Source organism: Salvelinus namaycush, chromosome 33 (assembly GCF_016432855.1).
Source record: "Salvelinus namaycush isolate Seneca chromosome 33, SaNama_1.0, whole genome shotgun sequence".
NCBI classification, from domain to species: domain Eukaryota; kingdom Metazoa; phylum Chordata; class Actinopteri; order Salmoniformes; family Salmonidae; genus Salvelinus; species Salvelinus namaycush.
The window spans coordinates 9,599,384-9,615,561 of NC_052339.1; positions in this window are offsets into that span (position 1 = coordinate 9,599,384).

Consider the following 16,178-nt stretch of genomic DNA (forward strand, 5'->3'; position numbering starts at 1 on the left):
CTGTGGTTACCAGAAACCCGTAGATGAACGGGCACAGTACTATGGGTGTCTTCCCCTATAGAGCGGCCATCCAATGCCCTAGCATCCATGGGAACAGAGAGAGGCTGAGTGGGAATACCAAGCGCCGAAGCTATCGTGGAGTCCATAAGACATTCATCAGCCCCAGAGTCAATGAGCACTCGGAGAGACTTAGATTGGTCTCCCCACAGCACAAGCACAAAAAAGTACCTATAAAATGTCTTGCCCCTCCACAGTACAGACAACAGTTACTGGTCATCCTCCGTGGGCGTTCCCCAACTGATAACCTAGCTCTTCCCAACTAAATAGGCTCAGGAGTATCCAACTCACCCATCCTGACATTAGCTTAATAATATACGCTATCTTTGATTGGTCTGAAGGAAACGAAGCTGGCTGTAGCTCAAAAATAAGCGAGCACTGAGAAAGAAAACCTCGGCAGGTACCAGGATTCCCCGAATATCACTCCGGAGGTGGTAAGCGGGGTTCTCGGGGAACCGGGATAGGCTGTACAAACTCACTACAGATAAGGAAAAAAATTACTGGCCGATTTGAGTTTTTCAGAGGTGACAGGTAGCGTCTGAGCTTACTCCCTGATTTGCTCCATGATAGGCTTTAACCCATGGTCGTGACGTTCCGTCAAGGAACTGAGCCCTTCCAAAAGGCCCTGTAACAACTCCTAATTTCTCCCAATGGTGGCTCCCTGCAGGGAGACAGCGTAGCGGAGCAGGTCCACGTCTGCTGGGTCTGTCATGGCCAGTTCGTACTATCATGACACAAGGCGAGACCCAGATGCAGACACAGGAGGCAGATGGTTGGAGTCTTACAATGTTTATTATTCCAAAAGTAGTAGGCAAGAGAATGGTCGTGGACAGGCAAAAGGTCAAAACCAGATCAGAGACCAGAAGGTACAGAGCGGCAGACAGGCTCGTGGTCAAGACAGGCAGAAAGGTCAGGATGGCAGGTACAGAGTCCAGAAACAGGCAAGGGTCAAAACCAGTAGGAATAGAAAAAGGAGAATAGCAAAAAAAACAGGCGAACGGGAAAAACACTGGTTGACTTGGAAAACATACAAGACGAACTGGCACATAGAGACAGGAATCATAAGGATAAATACACTGGGGAAAAGAAGCGACACCTGGAGGGGGTGGAGACAATCACAGGGACAGGTGAAACAGATCAGGGCGTGACAGATGCTCCAGATACTCAACTAGTCTAAAGAAGGACAGTTTTATTTCTTCTTTAATCAGACAACAGTTGTCAGCTGTGCTAACATAATTGCAAAAGGGTTTTATAATGATCAATTAGCCTTTTAAAATTATAAACTTGGATTAGTGTCACGAATATTACCGAAGGTGACTCCCCTTCCCGTTCGGGTGGCACTCGGCGGTCGTCGTCGCCGGTCTACTAGCTGCCACCGATCCCTTTTTCCTTTTCGTTTATGTCTGTCTAATTGTTTTCACCTGTTTCTTGTTGGGGTTTTGGGAGGGGTACTATTTAGGTTAGTTTCGCCCGCTAGTGTTTGTGCGGGCTTATTTTGTGTGTTCATGTTTACGTCGTGTGTGGATTATTTGATTGTGGGTTTTTTCGCTGTCCAGCTTTATTTAAACAGTGGTCTGTGGGTTGTTTTGCGCCTGTGTTTTGGCGTCACCCTTTTTGTACCTGTTCCTGTTTTATGCTGTGGACATTAAAGCGTTTTGTCCCCGTAATACTTTTGCTCTCTCTGCGCCTGACTCTACACCCATCATTCACCTGACGTTACAGAAGCCCGCACCTACTGATGGAGTCAGCAGGAGCAGCGACCACCCCTCTCCCCACGATGGAGGAGAGAGTCCTGCATCATACGTCCATCCTACATCGCATTGGTTCGGCAATGGATCAGATGATGGAGAGGATGGATTGTTGGGAGAGGAGTGGTCTCCCTACTACCCCACCTACTCTCCCACCAGCAACATTACCATCTCCTCCAGCGGGAGCCGGTGCCAGCGTCCTGCGCATCACGCCTCCGAGGGAGTACGATGGAGCAGCGGCCGGTTGCCAGGGATTTCTACTCCAACTTGATCTCTACCTGGCCACCATTCGGCCTGCTCCCTCGGACGAGGAGAGCGTGAGTGTCCTCGTTTCCTGCCTGTCGGGTAGGGCCCTGGAGTGGGCCAACGCCGTATGGAATGGACCCGACTCAGCGAGGGGTCACTACCTGGAGTTCACCCGCCGTTTCCGGGCTGTGTTTGATCATCCCCCGGATGGCAGAGCGGCGGCTGAGAGGTTGTTCCATCTCCGGCAGGGGACGAGGAGCGCGCAGGATTTTGCGCTGGATTTCCGTACTTTGGCTGCTGGAGCAGGGTGGAACGACAGGGCCCTGATAGACCACTACAGGTGTAGCCTAAGGGAGGACGTCCGCAGAGAGCTGGCTTGTCGGGACGCTACGCTCAGCTTGGATGAGCTGATCGACATGTCAATCCGGCTAGACCATCTGCTGGCTGCTCGCGGACGTTCTGAGAGGGTCCTGTCAGTTCCACCTCCTGCCCCCCCCGCTCCCATTCCTATGGAGCTAGGAGGGGCTGCGTCTAGGGATACCGGAGGAGGAGGCTCCTCCTGCACCCATTGTGGCCGGAGAGGGCACACTTCCGGTCGGTGCTGGAGGAGTCCATCTGGGATTCGAGAGGGCAGGCAGAACACTCCTCGGTCACCTCAGGTGAGTCAGCACCACACTCTCCCAGAGCTTCCTGTTGGTCACATGTTTTTGTTAATCTATTTTCTAAGGTTTTTCCCATCTCTCCAGCATAAGGCGCTAGTCGATTCAGGCGCAGGGGGGGAATTTTATTGATCGCGGACTCGCTAAGAGGTTGAAGATTCCGCTCGTTAAGGTAGACCCCCCTTTCCCCGTGCACTCCTTAGATAGTCGACCATTAGGGTCAGGGCTGGTCAGGGAGGCCACGATACCTCTGGATATGATGACGCAGGGAAATCATAAGGAGCGGATTAGTCTGTTCCTTATTGATTCACCTGCTTTCCCGGTGGTGTTAGGGATTCCCTGGCTGGCTATTCACAATCCTACGATTTCGTGGAGACAGGGAGCTCTCCAGGGGTGGTCTGAGGAGTGTTCAGGCAGGTGTTTAGGAGTTTCCATCGGTGCGACAACGGTGGAGAGTTCAGACCAGGTTCCCACCGTGCGCATTCCTGCTGAGTATGCCGATTTGGCTATCGCCTTCAGTAAAAAGAAGGCGACCCAATTACCACCCCATCGACAGGGGGATTGCGTGATAAACCTCCAGGTAAACGCTGCACTTCCCAGGAGTCACGTGTATCCGTTGTCCCAGGAGGAGACGTTGGCTATGGAGACATACATCACGGAGGCTCTGGGACAGGGGTACATTCGGCCCTCCATGTCACCCGCCTCCTCGAGTTTCTTTTTTGTGAAGAAAAAGGAGGGTGGTTTACGTCCGTGTATTGATTATCGAGGTCTAAATTCCATCACTGTGGGTTTTAGTTACCCACTACCTCTCATCGCTACGGCGGTGGAATCATTTCACGGGGCGCGATTCTTCACAAAATTGGACCTCAGGAGCGCATATAATCTGGTGCGTATTCGGGAGGGAGATGAGTGGAAAACCGCGTTTAGTACCACATCTGGCCATTATGAGTACCTCGTCATGCCGTATGGGTTGAAGAATGCTCCAGCCATCTTTCAATCCTTCGTTGATGAGATTCTCAGAGACCTGCACGGACAGGGTGTAGTGGTGTATATTGACGACATCTTGATCTACTCCGCTACACGCGCCGAGCATGTGTCTCTGGTGCGCAAGGTTCTTGGGCGACTGCTGGAGCATGACCTGTACGTGAAGGCAGAGAAATGTGAGTTTTCCAAACGAGCCGTTTCCTTCCTGGGTTATCGCATTTCCACCTCGGGGATGGTAATGGAGGATGACCGCGTAAAAGCCGTGCGTAATTGGCCGACTCCGACCACGGTAAAGGAGGTGCAGCGGTTCTTAGGGTTTGCCAATTACTACCGGAGGTTTATCCGGGGTTTTGGTCAGGTGGCGGCCCCTATTACCTCACTGCTGAAGGGGGGCCCGGTGCGCTTGCAGTGGTCCGCAGAGGCGGAGAGAGCTTTCTGTCGTTTGAAGGCGCTGTTCACCGACGCGCCAGTGTTGGCGCATCCTGACCCTTCTTTGGCGTTCATAGTTGAGGTGGACGCATCCGAGGCTGGGGTCGGGGCTGTGCTCTCCCAGCGCTCGGGTACGCCACCGAAGCTCCGCCCCTGTGCTTTTTTTTCGAAGAAGCTCGGGCCAGCGGAGCGGAATTATGATGTGGGGGATAGGGAGTTGTTGGCCATGGTCAAGGCTCTGAAGGTGTGGAGACACTGGCTTGAGGGGGCTAAGCACCCTTTTCTCATCTGGACCGACCACCAGAATCTGGAGTATATCCGATCAGCTAGGAGACTGAATCCTCGTCAGGCAAGGTGGGCCATGTACTTTACCCGATTTCGTTTTACGATTTCGTATCGACCAGGTTCCCTCAATACTAAGGCTGACGCGCTGTCCCGACTATACGACACTGATGACCGGTCCATCGATCCTACTCCCATCATTCCGGCGGCTAAGCTGGTAGCACCGGTAGTATGGGAGGTGGACGCGGACATCGAGCGGGCACTAAGGGCGGAACCTGCGCCTCCACAGTGCCCGGAGGGTCGTAGGTATGTGCCGCTCGCTGTTCGTGATCAATTGATTCGATGGGCTCATAGTCTACCCTCGTCAGGTCACCCGGGTATTTCAAGGACGGTGCGAAGTCTTAGAGGGAAGTACTGGTGGCCTACCTTGGTGAGAGACGTGCGATTCTATGTCTCCTCCTGTTCGGTGTGCGCTCAGAGTAAGGCTCCTAGACATTTGCCACGAGGGAAATTACAACCCCTCCCCGTTCCACAACGGCCGTGGTCCCATCTATCGGTGGATTTTCTTACTGATCTTCCCTTGTCTCAGGGGAACACCACTATCCTGGTCGTTGTGGATCGGTTCTCTAAGTCCTGCCGTCTTATCCCGTTGCCCGGTCTCCCTACGGCCCTGCAGACTGCGGAGGCACTATTTACCCATGTCTTCCGGCACTACGGGGTGCCCGAGGATATCGTTTCTGATCGGGGTCCCCAGTTCACGTCCAGAGTATGGAAGGCGTTTATGGAACATCTGGGGGTCTCGGTCAGCCTGACCTCGGGGTATCACCCGGAGAGTAATGGGCAGGTGGAGAGAGTGAACCAGGAGGTGGGTAGGTTTCTGCGGTCGTATTGCCAGGACCGGCCAGGGGAGTGGTCAAGATACATCCCCTGGGCAGAGATTGCCCAGAACTCACTAAGCCACTCCTCTACCAACATGTCACCATTTGAGTGTGTGTTGGGGTACCAGCCGGTTCTGGCACCATGGCATCAGAGCCAGACCGAAGCTCCTGCGGTGGAGGAGTGGGTGCAGCGCTCTAAGGAGACCTGGAGAGCCGTCCAGGAGTCTTTGCGTCAGGCGAGTGGACGGCAGAAGAAGAGCGCTGACCGTCACCGCAGTGAGGCCCCCGTGTTTGCACCGGGGGACAGGGTCTGGCTCTCGACCCGAAACCTGCCCCTCCGCCTGCCCTGCCGGAAGCTGGGTCCGCAGTGTGTAGGGCCATTTAAAGTCCTGAGGAGAATAAACGAGGTGTGTTATCGATTGTTACTTCCTTCGTATTATCGTATTAACCCCTCGTTTCATGTGTCTCTCCTCAGGCCGGTGGTAGCTGGTCCCATGCAGGAAGGTGAGGTTCCGGAGGTCCCTCCGCCCCCTCTGGATATAGAGGGGTCCCCGGCGTACACGATAAGGTCCATACTGGACTCCAGACGCCGGGTGAGGGGCCTGCAGTACCTCGTGGACTGGGAGGGGTACGGGCCGGAGGAGAGGTGCTGGGTCCCGGTGGGGGATATATTGGATCCAAATCTACTAAGGGAATTCCATCGCCTTCATCCGGATCGCCCTGCGCCTCGCCCCCGGGGTCGTCCCCGAGGCCGGTGTCGGCGCGCTGCGGGGGCCGCGCGTCAGGAGGGGGGTACTGTCACGAATATTACCGAAGGTGACTCCCCTTCCCGTTCGGGTGGCACTCGGCGGTCGTCGTCGCCGGTCTACTAGCTGCCACCGATCCCTTTTTCCTTTTCGTTTATGTCTGTCTAATTGTTTTCACCTGTTTCTTGTTGGGGTTTTGGGAGGGGTACTATTTAGGTTAGTTTCGCCCGCTAGTGTTTGTGCGGGCTTATTTTGTGTGTTCATGTTTACGTCGTGTGTGGATTATTTGATTGTGGGTTTTTTCGCTGTCCAGCTTTATTTAAACAGTGGTCTGTGGGTTGTTTTGCGCCTGTGTTTTGGCGTCACCCTTTTTGTACCTGTTCCTGTTTTATGCTGTGGACATTAAAGCGTTTTGTCCCCGTAATACTTTTGCTCTCTCTGCGCCTGACTCTACACCCATCATTCACCTGACGTTACAATTAGCTAAAACAACATGCCATTGGAACACAGGAGTGATGATTGCTGATAATGGGCCTCTGTACGCCTATGTAGATATTACATTAAAAAAATAGCTGTTTCCAGCTACAATAGTCATTTACAACATTAACAATGTCTACACTGTATTTCTGATCAATTTAATGTTATTTTAATGGACAATTCAATGTTATTTTTAATGGTCATTTTCTTAAAAAAAAAAAAGGATATTTCTGTGACCCCAAACTTTTGAACGGTAGTGTATAGCATATATAGCATTTGCAAAGTCATTGAAGCTATTGTTTCAAGTCAATCTGGGATTCAATTTAAAATAGACAATACATATAAGACTAGGGTTTCAAGGTTTGGATAACTGAAATGTAATCTTCAAGTTGATCATTAATATGTTGGATTTACATTTCCATCTCAACCAAAAATGAAAGTTTGAATTGATTTGATTTAGGCCTATTCTTCAACTTAGATTTTTGGTTGAGATGGAGACGTGAATCCAACATATCAATTATTAATTTCTAGACAAACTGGAGTTAAAGCCAGACTGTCAGTGGTCAGTGGTACAAAAGATACATCTCCTTCATTTACATTTACATTTAAGTCATTTAGCAGACGCTCTTATCCAGAGCGACTTCAAATTGTGATATTAGGTTGCGTTGACAACCAAGTACAATGGAATATTACTTTGTAATACGGTAAATAGCCTACAGTTATGACTACCTTACAAATTATTGTAACAGTATTTTTTCAACCTTAAAAAGAGTAACACATCCATGGCCACATTTTGAGGTCACTTTAACTATAAATGTCTTCTTATGTAATCATAGAAAGTGTGCATGTTCAAGATAGCATGCAAAGGTTGCAGGGTCTGTGGAGATCTTCACAACTGCTATAATAATCTGCACAGAATCTCAAACCTCATTGATCACATGCACGATGTACTTTTAATGTAATCTCAACTGCAATCCAGGTCATTTGATTGTGCTTTTAGATGAAACACAATGAGAACACATAAAGGGCTCTATTCAAACAGATCCACCTTAGCTGACATCCGCATAGCGGCTGTTTTGGCAGTGTTAGACGTAGAACTGCAGAGGTGGAACTGCGTTAGGAGCTCCACAAGCAGCTCCTGGCATTATACCTAAAGTGAACATTGCCAATAGCTGCAAGGAGTCGCATTACAAGAAATCCCATGCAGCCTTGTTTACAAATTCGAACATTGGAATGTGAGATGTAATCTACACCTCGATTAGGATGATAAAAATCCTCATTATTTAATTGAATGATTTTCAATTTGAGCGTCATTCTTTCTATATAGCCTACACCTTCTCGTTCTGAACATCTAATGCGAGTGAGACGGGTGTGGCTTTGTGACAATGTTCAAGAGCAGCTGCTCACTGATTTGACAGTTGCTCACCGATTTGATGCAGTTACACCTCCGACACCGCCAAAACATTAGCTATGCAGGTTTCGGCTATAGCCGATTGACTCTTGATCTGATTGAATCTAGGCCTAAATTTTTGTACAAGTACTAAATATCTGATATTCTATTCCCATTTGAACTTTGTGGTGGTTTTAAATGGTTGAAAGAACAGTTATAAGACATTTAGATGATAACTACACCAAAAATCAAACATTGTCTTTCCTTTGGAATTTGTTTGTGCTTTTAGATGGTTGAAAGCATAGTTATACAGTGCATTCGGAAAGTATTCAGACCCCTTGACTTTTTCCCAAATTTTTTACATTATAGGCTTTACGTAAAATACATGTTTTTTTAAATGCCTCATCAATCTAAATACAATACCCCATAATGACAAAGGAAAAACTGCGTTTTAGAAATGTTTGCAAATTTATTACAAATTAAAACTGAAATATCACATTTACATATGTCACGCCCTGACCATAGAGAGCTTTTTATTCTCTATGTTGGTTAGGTCGGGGTGTGATTAAGGGTGGGTTACCTAGGTGAATTATATTTCTATGTTGGCCTGGTATGGTTCCCAATCAGAGACAGCTGTTTATCGTTGTCTCTGATTGGGGATCATATTTAGGTAGCCATTTCCCCATTGTGCTTTGTGGGGATCTTGTCTAGGTATAGTTGCCTGTGAGCACTATTTTTGAGCTTCACGTTTCATTTGTTCGCTTTATTGTTTTTTCCCTTTGAGTTTTCTATTCCAAATAAAAGGATGGAAACATACCATGCTGCATCTTGGTCCACTCCTTATGACAATCGTGACAACATAAGTATTCAGACACTTTACTTAGTACTTTGTTGAAGTCCCTTTGGCAGCGAATACAGCCTCGAGTATTCTTGGGTTTTCACATTATTTCACGTGACATTTCAAGTGCAAAATTATGTGATTTTCCACATGTGAAATCATGTGATTTTTGCTTAAAATGTCAAAAGTGTCTGAATGGAATATATGTGGTATGGATGTTTGCATGTTAATTTACTCAGAAAACTGCTGCAATGAAATTTATTTGGTAAAATTAATACTGTAATACAACACGTAAAACACCCTTTACTATCTCTACAACTTCTCGAGCTACCGCAACTCAACATGCCAATATAAGGCTGTGATGACATATGGACTCCAGAGCTACTGCTCTATCAAGCCTACATTTCAGAGTCATTTGTTTAACTACCCACCGTGTGCCCTCAAGACATACTCTAAAGTCTATGTAAATATTCAATAAGCATTAGCAATATGTCGGTCGCAAACACCAACATCTGGACTAGGGACACGTACTGTACAGTGCTTTTGGAAAGTATTCAGACCCTTGACTTTTTCAACATTTGTGGGGTTTTTCTTATCCATCTACACACATAACCTCATAATGACAAAGCAAAAACAGGTTTTAAGAAATGTTTGCAATTGTATTCAAAAAAAAAAACGGTATATTTACATAAGTATTCAGACCCTTTGCTCAGTACTTTGGAACCTTTGGCAGCACCTTTGGCAGCACCTTTGGCAGCGACTACTGCCTTGAGTCTTCTTGGGTATGACGCTACAAGCTTGGCACACCTGTATTTGGGGAGTTTCTACCATTCTTCTCTGCAGTTCCTCTCAAGCTCTGTCAGGTTGGATGAGGAACGTAGCTGCACAGCTATTTTCAGGTCTCTCCAGAGATGTTCAATCGGGTTCAAGTCCGGGCTCTGGCTGGGCCACTCAAAGACATTCAGAGACTTGTCCCGAAGCCACTCCTGCGTTGTCTTGGCTGTGTGCTTATGGTCGTTGTCCTATTGGAAGGTGAACCCTCGCCCCAGTCTGAGGTCCTCAGCGCTCTGGAGCAGGTTTTCATCAAGGATCTGCATTCATCTTTCCCTCGATCCTGACTAGTCTCCATGTCCCTGCCACTGAAAAACATCCCCACAGCATGGTGCTGCCTCCACCGTGCTTTACCGTAGGGATGGTGCCAGGTTTCCATCAAGAACCATCAATAGAAACAGGTAAAACTAAACAAAGTACAGCTAGTTTGAAGTCTTTCCAGCTTCAGTTTGAAGTGATTGTGTTAGCTGTGTTGTTGGCTGGCTCCTCTGAACAACATTGTCCTAATTAGAGAGCAGATTTTCTATGCCAGGTGAAATCGTGCATCATTACCTCATTGTTATGGATGTAAATGTCTCTGGAAAACAGCTTAAACAAATGCAAATGAAGCTACTTCATTGTTGTTCTGGCTGCACTGTTTGACTTGACTGTAAGTTAGACGCAGTTTGCTAGCTAGCAAGCAATGGAACATTTAGAACAAACAACTGGGTCGCGTCTCTAGCAATGGAACCAATAGAACCAGCGACCAGCCAGGCTTGGGTAGCAAGCCTAGATTTTTGTCAGGACTATATCTTTTGGAAGGATGAAATAGTATGAATAAATTAATCAAAATAACGTTTTTAATGAAAATATGTCAATCATTATTTAAATATCTTGTTAACCAGTTGTATAAGGTGGTAATGCCCTCGAAGCTGGTGTTTAGAGGATAATGTATATTGGCACAGTTAACAACATCCGTGCCAATATATCCTCCCAACACCAGCTTCTTGGGCATTATCACTTAAATAGAGCACTACTTTTGACCACAGCCCTTTGGGCCCTTTACTCTCTGATTATTTATGTAGCCTGGCTGGACATTTGTTAGTCCATTTTTATTACCTTCCCCCTCTCAACCTCCAGGTAGTTTGTCCTCCTCTGACACGTGTTCTCTCTTTGACAACCTTTCCTTTCCCGTCTTCTTTACCTTTCCACCAATGCTATGTTCTCCTCCTCCTCTAGTCCCGGAGGCTCCCAGGCTTATTAAGACCTGCTTTGGTCTGGCGGATGTAAACACGACTGCACTGGCTACAGTCTCCACTGATGTTGGAGGTGTTTTTCTCCTTATTTGGGTCGTGTCTCTGAATGCCTGTTCATATTTATTCAGTATGGGTTGTGCCAGCCCACCAGCCACAGCTTCACTCCAGTTTCTCCCTCTGTGCCTTAACCATTATGCTGAGTTTGTCGAACCCTGAAACATCTGCTGTCATTACCAGATGAGTTTTCAGTGCAGAGAAAGACCCGTAATCAGCTGTTATGCAGCATTGTGTTCTGCACCAGGATGAGTATGCGGCACGGACATGAACAAGCTCAGATTGACACAAAGCAAATCGGTATACACTTTCATGCAGAGCTTCATAGAGAGAGAGATAGAGAGAGAGAGACTTAACTAAGTAAAAATGCATTTCTGACATATGATTGGCTGATGAATTCTTCAGAGAGTGAAACATGCAGATGTTTGAATCACAGCATCTAGAAAATAAATGACTGTTGTATTTTGAAATTAATGTTTATCTTTATCTCCCCAATTATATTTGCTCATGGGTTTATCCTGAGAGAACAACTGAATTAATATGTTTTATTACTTACATTTGCACACACTGATCCACTACCATATTTGAGACCCACCACCTGGATTCGGTCTTATGTAGCAAAATTCTAAATTGTGTTTTTTACATTGGATAAAAGTAGAGACTCAGAGCTACAACATGGTATATCATACACTGCATTTGAGGAACAATGGGAAATTAATTCTGCTTTGAAAGTTAATCAACTTGTAAACTCACTTTTGAGAAAATCGCCTTTGAATGTTTTGGTATTTAGTGAAGAGCTTTTCCTTGTCTACACCCATTCACCATCGTTCACACCCTCTTAATTAAGCGTTAGCCCCACCCATCTCGGAGCGCTCTCGGAGCACACACTTGACACTCTGGCCGATCATTTGTTTACCTCTGGATAACATGAAAACAGCCTAACCAGCTCTGCTGGCAATAATTTAATTATGCATTTTTTGCAGACCTTTACTGACACCGGCCATATTCAACGGGTGTTGTACACATGTCACGTAACGTCAGCTAACGAGCCAGCCAGCTAACGTTAGCTAGTTAAACAACAATGAACAAAGTGCCAAAAATGCCACAGTGCTGGAAGCTAACCAACCATGTTCAATGTTAGCTAGCTAACATTAGGCTCTAACTAGAACAGCAAACAGCTCGAGGAAATTAATAATAACGTCAGCTAGGGAGCCAGCCAACTAACATTAGCGAGCTAGCTAACAGTACACTTTAGCTAAAGACATATAGTTAGCTAGCTAGCTAGGTAAACAATGAACCTAGCTAGGTAAACAACGTTTAAGTTCACACACGTCACGTAACATTTGCTAATGAGCCAGTCAGCTAACGTTAGCTATTTAAACAACAATGAACAAAGTGCCAACAATGCCACAGTACATGGAGCTCACCAACCAGGTTCAATGTTAGCTAGCTAACATTAGGCTCTAACTAGAAAAGTAAACGAATAATAACTTCAGCTAGGGAGCCAGCCAGCTAACTTTATCAAGCTAGCTAACAGTACACTTTAGCTTGAAATGAAACCACTTTCTGTCAAAATTATAAGCGTGTAATATCTGAAAATGTAGCTAGCTACTTGTATACATTATCATGCATCCTGTCAGGAATGCCATACCATGGTTTCCCTTAGTTTGAAGATGTAATCCGGATACTGGTGTTTTCTCCATCTCTTTAACTCTCATACTCTAATTCCACTGATTTCAAAACTTGATCCTCCAGAAAGAGGATAGCAACACTTATGCAGCTCTACTACACAATACATTTTTAAACAAGCGGCGTTCGTCAGAATTACCACCACAGACTGACACGTTCAAATTGACAGAAGCGCTCTATATGGCAGACCAATCCGAACTCCTGTCTCGGCATGTCCAGCCCAATTATGGCTAGTGGGAAGGTTGCTTACTTTATCTGTGGCTTAATCAACAAGGCTCGTAATTTAACAATTTTATTCGTATTTACAGATGGCATACACATTTGTTATTAAGGCACATTAAAGTTGACATGTTCGAGAAGGCATTTCTGCCAAAAAACACACTTTGAAAAAAAACTATTCAGAAGGCTCTCCTGTGAAGTTGTGGCTTGCAACATACGCCTAGTTTCCCGAATCGGGTCACATTTGTTATACAGAAATAACAGTGTGTATTCAGCTACAGGAGGCAGAACCACCATATAATGGTACGTCTAAATTTAATATTCTGAAAAGTCTTTGACACCTGTCCCCTTAGAAACATGGCCAAACTTTGTAATATAAACAAAATTACAAGACATCTGAGAGTCATGTCTTGTTTTAAAACTCTTGAATCTGGTCCAGACGTGTCCTTAACCTTATTAAAACAACTTTGACTTCTCTGCACCTCAGGACGACACTCATGTCACCCAGCAACGCACCTGTGGTGGTGACACAATTAAAATATCACCCTCCACATCATAAAAAATAAAATATATGCAGAAGGAGAACTTCAACCCGATAACAGTTTTCTCTTTTTTTCACTCTGCCAGAGTCAATACCGTTTATCTGTTTGTCATGTTTACGACGGCCTTGACAACTAGTAACTTTCCGAGGGTCTCTTACGGTTCCCAATCTGCGCCACCAGCTCGGTGAGCCATATGTTCTTTGATTATGGGAGGTGATGTGTGAGAATGCTGTCAGCCGGCTGCGTGGTGTTATCTGAGGCAGACACGGTGGGTCAAGGCTTGGCACCGAGGGCCGACACATGCTAATGAACTTATCTCATTAAATATGCATCAAGCGCCCTCCAGGAACGCACAGCGGAGCGTAGACAAAATTCTCAGGAATTATGGGAACAGTCATTTCCCATTGTGTCTCTGTTAAATAAGGAGTGACCTGTCTGATCAATTGGCTGACCTCGTTGAGATAGTTCATCCTGATTCTGCAAGGGAACTTTGCAGATTACTTTAGACTTTTAAGATACTGCAGTGACAGTATCAACTTAAATGTCCGGGTGTATGGGGGTGTAACCTTGGTATAATATGCTCCCTCTGACGCCAATGTTACAAGTCAATGAAATTAATCAAAGACAATGATGTCAATGAGGGTTGTGGTTATGCAATTAAAGTCTTGGTGCTCACGTTATTATATCACTCATAACTACGTTAGGAAGGAACAAAAGAGAGAGTGTGTGACAGGTGTTGAATCATCCTAAACTAAGTTGTCTCCTTTGTTGATGGACAATTCAGAGTATATTTCCCATGGCTTTTACTCCTACTCCCACTCTTAATACGGGTGTATTATTGACTTCTAGTTTATTATTTTGGCATCCAATGGCTTAAATGCTACGACAGGAAAGTATAAAAATGTATAATCGGCAGCATTGCATTTCATCACATTGTAACAAGACCATAGCTCAATTGAAGCATAAAGTATTTAAGCAACTTATAGTTGAACGCTTGAGTGTTTTAAATGGTTTGCCCATGGTATAAATAATGTTAATGGTTGCTCAATTTATGATTGGCATTGAACCCATTCGGTTGATTCTCATATACGGCTCTGTGATCAAATCAATTGTTCACTCATTTATATATTGCCAAAGTTTAGTTAAAATTATTTGTCCCACTTGCCCAGAACAACAGTATTTTGTTTGTATTTTCTAGGTTTTGTGAAATCCAATCTTTTAATTGCTTAACTGAATTGATGATTGGGCCTAATTAGCTCAACTGTTCTTTTATTCAGGTGCTGTCCGTCTTGATTCAATTGGATAATGTACAGCACATATGCTGAAGATTGTCAAGTTCAACGTAAACGTACTGTTTGTGGGTAAAGGATTCTCAGCTAATACATCATTATCTACACAGCAAATTCTCCAGTGTAAAAAAACAACAATAATTTGACATTGAGAGTATTAAAACCAACACTGAAAGTGTTGTCTGTGAACCCATATAGACACCGGAACAATGTTAAATTAACACACTGCTTAGAGTAAAGCCCTTTTCAAATATTTCCAAGAGTGTCTTGCTTTTCGATTAAATTATAGTTACCACCCATGACTGTACTTGTTAGTGACAGAGATATGGTTGTTGTATCCATTTTCTACAAAAGGAAACAGCTTGAATACAGGTGATTCAAAATACTAAAAGTTGAATATCCCCACACTGGCTGGATTCCAAAATAAATGATACATCAGCTTGCAAACCAGCATAATGTGACGAGCTGGCTTGACGTAGCCTGTAAACTATGAGTTTCAGGCCATTGTATTACACTTCTCACTGTAATGGTACTCTTTAAGGTCATTCTTTGTAGCTTCAGCAATGAGTACATAATTATACCTCAAAACTCCTGTCTGAAGGATTTTAGATTCCCTGCTTTTTATGAGGAAACTACCAAGCAGGACAAATGACAATGATGGGTGTAGTTTAGGTTCAAAGTGATGTGTATGAGTTTCAGGCCTGTCACGTTCCTGACCTATTTCTGTTAGTTTGTTGTATGTGTTAGTTAGTCAGGACGTGAGTTTGGGTGGGCATTCTATGTTTTCTGTTTCTATGTTGGTTTATGGGTTGCCTGGTATGGCTCTTAATTAGAGGCAGGTGTTTGGCGTTCTTCTAATTAAGAGTCATATTTAGGTAGGTGTTTTCACAGTGTTCGTTGTGGGTGGTTGTCTCCTGTGTCTGTGTATATGTTTGCACCATACGGGACTGTTTGCGGTTTGTTCGTTTTATGTAGTCTGTTCCTGTTCATTGCGTTCTTCACGTTATATGTAAGTTCGTCGTTCAGGTCTGTCTGCATCGTTTATTTGTTTTGTTTGTTTATACAAGTTTAGTTTGTTTTTTCCGTCGTGTTCAATAAATATGTCATTTCACTACGCTGCGCCTTGGTTCCCTCAATACTCCTCCTTTTCGGTTGAAGAGGAGGAGGACCACCGTTACAAGGCCCATGTATTAGGGAACAACTAGGCCCTCAAAATATGGCTTTATGAACAACGTATAGTTTGTGTTAAATATACAGCATATTATATATATTTGTTTTGTGTTAACATACTCACTTAGGATCGATGGTATTTCAATTCATTATTGTACTTTGTATACAAATTTTAAGTTAAACTACACTACTAGCCCATGGCCATGTTGAATGGATAAGCGTTGTAAAGCATGTCTTAGCATGGGTGATATGAAAGCAGGATTAAATAGTATTTCTCATGTATTAGTTGATGTGAGTACTGGACTGTGATAATTGGAGGAATGAGAGACACTGAAAAACAAACACAGTATTGTCTCTCTGTTGACACTGGTTTGATATGTTTTCTTTCTGTTATTGTTGACACTGGTCTGATATG